At 50.4% G+C, this 5,025-nt stretch overlaps 1 protein-coding gene across 4 annotated transcripts in view; it reads right to left on the bottom strand.

The window, feature by feature from the left end:
* The window catches only part of Zfp3 (ZFP3 zinc finger protein), a 26,368-nt gene extending 22,545 nt beyond the window's left edge, over positions 1 to 3,823 (bottom strand). The window contains exons 1-2 of one of the 4 annotated variants that reach the window (XM_013013047.1): positions 3,742 to 3,822; positions 3,389 to 3,491 (exon numbers count right to left, since the gene is read on the bottom strand). The gene's annotated coding sequence lies outside the window, so the exon portion shown is untranslated. Of the gene's footprint in view, positions 1 to 3,388 lie in introns of all 4 variants that reach the window. The other 3 variants (XM_013013050.1, XM_013013046.1, XM_013013051.1) reach the window with 3 other exon arrangements.
* Between the last annotated feature and the right edge of the window lie 1,202 nt (positions 3,824 to 5,025).

Raw genomic sequence — 5,025 nt, 5'->3', positions numbered from 1 at the left:
AAAAGTCAAAGACCCCTATCTCAAAAAATAAAAAGCTGGTACCTGTCATCCCAGTTATGCAGGAAGTACAAATAGAAAGATCATGCCAGGCACTGGTGGCTCATGTCTGTAATCCTAGCTACTCAGGAGGCTGAGATCTGAGGATCATGGATCAAAGCCAGTCCAGGCAAACAAATCTGAAGTTTACTAAACTACACCTCCAAATTAACCAATGAACTATCTTACCTCAATTAACCAGCAAAAAGCCAAAACTGGCCAGGTGCCAGTGGCTCATGCCTATAATCCTAGCTACTCAGGAGGCTGAGATCTGAGAATCGAGGTTCAAAGCCAGTCCAGGCAGGAAAGTTGGTGAGACTCTTATCTACAAAAAACCACCAGAAAACCATAAGTGGTACTGTGGCTCAAGTGGTAGAGCATTAGTCTTGCACTGAAGAGTTGAGGGACAAGGCCCAACCACCACCAACAACAACAAAAAGCCAAAACTGGAAGTGTTGCAGAAGTGGTAGAGAACTGGTCTTCAGGAAAAAAGTGAGGCCCTGAGGTCAATCCCCAGTGTGAACACACATACACACGAAGGATTAGCATCCAAGTTGGCCCAAGTAAATGCAAGAACCTATATGAAAAATAGCAAAAGTGGGCTGGGAATGTAGCTTAATAGTAGAGTGCTTGCCTAGCATGCATGAAGCCCTGGGTTTGAATCCTCAGTACCACATACACAGAAAAAGCTGGAAGAGGTGCTGTGGCTCAAGTGGTAGAGTGCTAGTCTTGAGCACAAGAAGCTCAGGGACCGTGCCCAAGCCCTGAGTCCAAGGCCCAGGACTGGCAAAAAAGAAAGAAAAATAGCAAAAGTATAAAGGCCCAGGGTGGTGGTTCAAGTGGTAAGAGCACCTGCTTGTCTGGCAAGCACAAGTTTAAACCATATTACCCCACCACCCCCAAAAAAGAAAATAATAACCTTAACAGACTACAGACCCTTTCCCTTAACTTCTGAAAGGCCAAGAGGGTATCTGTACCAGAGACTCATCTGATATATAGACCACCTCCATCTCAGATTCTTCACTAGCATCCGCAGGAAGAAGGTTCCCTCTTGGCCCTCTGAATCAGCATTTCATTGGCTCTTTTCTTACCTCTTCCTTTATAATCTCTTTTTCCATACCACTTCCTAGTTATTGCTCCCTTAGGCCTTCACTTCTTCATGGGGCTCATAATGCCCTGGTGGTAAGCCTTGTTTCCCTTCTCCATCTCCTATCTCAAAGTCTCCAAAAACAAGAGGAAATTCCAATTATTTGAAGTGACCTGCAATCCAAATATTTCCTTTTTGCGGGGCGGGGGGGGGGGGGGGACCGGGGGGGGGGAGGAGGGTTCATGGGGTTTGAACTCTGGCCTTGGGCCATTGTCCTAAGCTCTTCAGCTCATGGCTAGTGTTCTACCACTTTGAGCCACAGCACCACTTCCAGTTTTCAGACTTTCCTGTCTGGGCTGCCTTTGAACTGTGTTCCTCAGATCTCAGCACTCGGCTTTTCTTGGTGGTGGTGGTAGTTGTGGAGCTTGAACTCAGGGTATGGACACTGTTCATGAGTTGTTTTGCTACCAATTTAGCCACAGTATCACTTTCAGTTTTTGAGTGCTTAATTGCAGGTAAGAGTTTCACAGGAAGTTTTCTGCCTGGGCTGGCTTTGAACCCTGATCCTCAGATCTCAGCCTCCTGAGTAGCTAGGATTACAGGCGTGAGCCATAGGTGCCCAGCTTTCCTTTTTTTTTTTTTTTTTCCTGTTGCAAGTTCTGTGGCTTGAACTCAGGATCTGTGCATTGTCCCTAAGCTTTTTTGCTCAAGGATAGACCTCTAACCACTTGAGCCACAGCTCCATTTGTGGTTTTTTTTCTTTTTTTCCTCTTTTTTTTATTGTGAAAATACTGTACAGAGGGGTCACAATTACATGGGCAAGACAATGAGTACATTTCTTATCAAGCATTGTAGCCTCCTCCTTTGTTTCCCCTTCCCATCCTCCCCCTAACCCTTCACCAAGCCTCCCCCCACCACCAAACTTGTAAAGTTCATTTTTATTTGTGGGGTTTTTTTGGTTGTTTATTGAAGAGTCTAATGTACTTTTCTGCCCCAGCTCCTTCCATCTGCAATCATCATCAGCTCCCAGCCTCCTGAGTAGCTAGTATTAGCAGCATGATTTCTTTTGGGGTTTTTTTTGGGGTCCGGTTGTGGGGCCTGAACTCTGGGCCTGGGCACTGTCCCTCAGCTCTTCAGCTCAAGGCTAGCGCTCTAACCACTTGAGCCACAGCGCCACTTCCGGCTTTTTTCTTATGTGGTGCTGAGGAATCGAACCCAGGGCCTTGAGCATGCAAGGCAAGTGCTCTACCACTGAGCCACCTTCCCAGCCCCAGCAGCATGATTTCTTATTCTTTGTAGTTTCTTTGCCTTTGAGAACAAATTAGTCTCTGTTCCTGGAATACTATTGTCCACCTTTTGCAACATGTAACAGTCTCCATTTTCTTCCTGACCATAGTCCCTAAAACAGACAGACTTCAGCAGCAAATAGCCATGCCACTGTACTGTTAGTTTACATACACTTCTATTTTCTTCTCTAGACCACGTCCAAGGATGATGTTCCATTCATTTTGGTATTCCCAATGTATACCAGGTGTTTGTTAAGTGAATTTGTATGGCTTATCTACATAACACATTTTCCATTTATTGGAATAAAATCTCCCACAACTGTCAGATGTCAGTGGTTCAGGCCTGTGAGCCTAGATCAGGAGGACTGCAGTTCAAGGTCAGCTCAAGCAGAAAAGTTTACTAGACTCCATCTCCAAAATAGCCAGCAAAGGGGGCTGGGAAGGTGGCTCAGTGGTAGAGCGCTTGCCTTGCGTGCATGAGGCTCTGGGTTCGATTCCTCAGCACCCCATAAGCAAAAAGAAAAAAGCCAGAAGTGGCGCTGTGACTCAAGTGGTAGCGTGCTAGCCTTGAGCTGAAGAGCTGAGGGACAGCGCCCAGGCCCAGAGTTCAGGCCCCACGACCAGACTAAAAAAAAATTTTTATACAAAATAGCCAGCAAAAAACAGAGCTGGAGGGGTGGCTCTAATAGTAGAGTGACAGCCTCACAAGTGCAAGGCCCTGAGTTCAAATCCCAGTACTGAACTTCTATACTTTTCAGGGCTAACTGAAGATTTCATTCATTTTTGCACCTTAAGAGCCCAAGACAGTATCTGACACACAGCTGATGTCCATGTTCATTTATAAAACAAGTTATTTCTCCCATCAATGATATTTAAAGTGGTATTCATTCCTGTGCCCTTAACTCTTTTCCACAACTGCATCTCAGTATCCTGTCTGGGAGTACAGGACTCAATCTGGCACAGGGGCGTTAACCTTTACCTATCATTTGGTCCCAGAGGTTTAGCTGGGGATGGAACTGTTGGGGGGAGGGGACGGACCACGTTTCCGTAAGTCCCCACATCGGGTTCAGCGTCTCCAGTTCCTGCAGTTGACAGGTATCGAATCACAGCTGACAGTCCCCAGGATCCACCATCTCGGCTTGCAAATGGGTAAATGGAGGCCGGAGGAAGGGGAGCGGGCAGACAGAGAAATGTCCAAGGTCACACAGCAAACTCGGGCCAGGAATAGGCCTAAATTTAGGGCTCCCGCTTAGCTCCAGGACTGGGGAAGTAGGGGAATCCAGCGCCTTCTCCCCCACCACCGACCCCTGCCCAGACGGAATGAGATCTCACCGTTGGCCGCTACGACCCCACACTCACTCGGCCGGGGCTCCCGGTGCCTCTCAGCTGCCGCACACAGCCCACGGCCATCGCCTCGGTGTCGCGGGCGACGCGCCGGCCACTTCCGGTACCCGGGAGGCGCTGCAGCCAATCAGCACACTCCGGGCGGCGCTGCAGCCAATCAGCGCACGCCGCTCTCGCCAGGGCGCAGGTGGTCGGCTGGCCGCTGCCGCTCGCCCTTCCCAGGGTCGCTTCCCACCGCTCTCACCCGGACCCCGGGGGACCCCTTGGGCCCCGGCCCCGCCGAGCGGATTCCCCGGAACGCCCCAGTATTCGGGGCCATGCCCACCTCAACCCCGGGACCACCGACGAGCTGGGTCCTCCGGGTGTCCTAGAGGGGCTCCGGGGATGTACTTCCGCCCCGCCAGCCGCTCCGCGCTCCAGCCGCTCTCCCGAGCGCTGCTGCGGATGATCCGAGGAGCGGGGATGGCTCCGCTTTCCACGGGCCCTTCCACCCCCTCACTCCCTTCCCCGGGTTCCTGGAAGGGAAGACACGCGGGCCTCTAGAGCCTAAAGACAGGTGGGTGGTCCGGAGAGACCCGCCCCGAGATGGGCAGGAGCGAGCCGCAGGGGGCGAGGGCGGGACCCCGGCCGCCAGCTGAGCGTGAGTTCCCCGGGCCGGGAGCCAGGGAGAGAGCTGTACCGGGCATGGTGCTCTGGTTCTTACTTCTCCTTTGAACAAGCCTGGCCTGTTCGTGCCTAAGAACCTTTATGACTGTTCCTTCGCTGTTTCTCTGCGAGTGGGGGTGGATAAGGAGCAGGGGCTTGAACTCAGGGTCTGAGCGCTGTCCCTGGGCTTTTTTGCTTGGCACTCCTGCCACTTGAGTTCCATTTCTGGATTCTTAGTGGTTAATTGGAGATAAGCATCTCAAGAACGTTTCTGTCCCCAACTAACTGGCTTGGAGCATGGAACCTCAGATCTCAGCTTCCTGAATAGGGATTGCAGGCATGAGTCACAGGTGCCCAGCCCCAGAGGTCTTTAATGCCTACCAGCTTGTTTTCCCATTTCCTACATCTCCTATTTCAGCTTTCTTCACTCTGCTCAGGTCTTTCTCTAAGCCATGATCCAAGAAGAGTCAATTACCTTCACAATCTTGCATCTGCATTCATCTCTAGGAAGTGCCTACACTACCTTAAAACCAAGAATGGAAGACAGTTGGGTCTACTGATTTTATCTAGTACACTTGTCGCTAGCTCCTAAAACCAGTTCTCCTCAGTGGTGGCTATATATTAGAA

The sequence above is a fragment of the Dipodomys ordii genome, unplaced genomic scaffold (genome assembly GCF_000151885.1).
Source record: "Dipodomys ordii isolate 6190 unplaced genomic scaffold, Dord_2.0 Scaffold19, whole genome shotgun sequence".
NCBI lineage: Eukaryota > Metazoa > Chordata > Mammalia > Rodentia > Heteromyidae > Dipodomys > Dipodomys ordii.
This window is presented reverse-complemented; position numbering and strand designations above follow the sequence as displayed.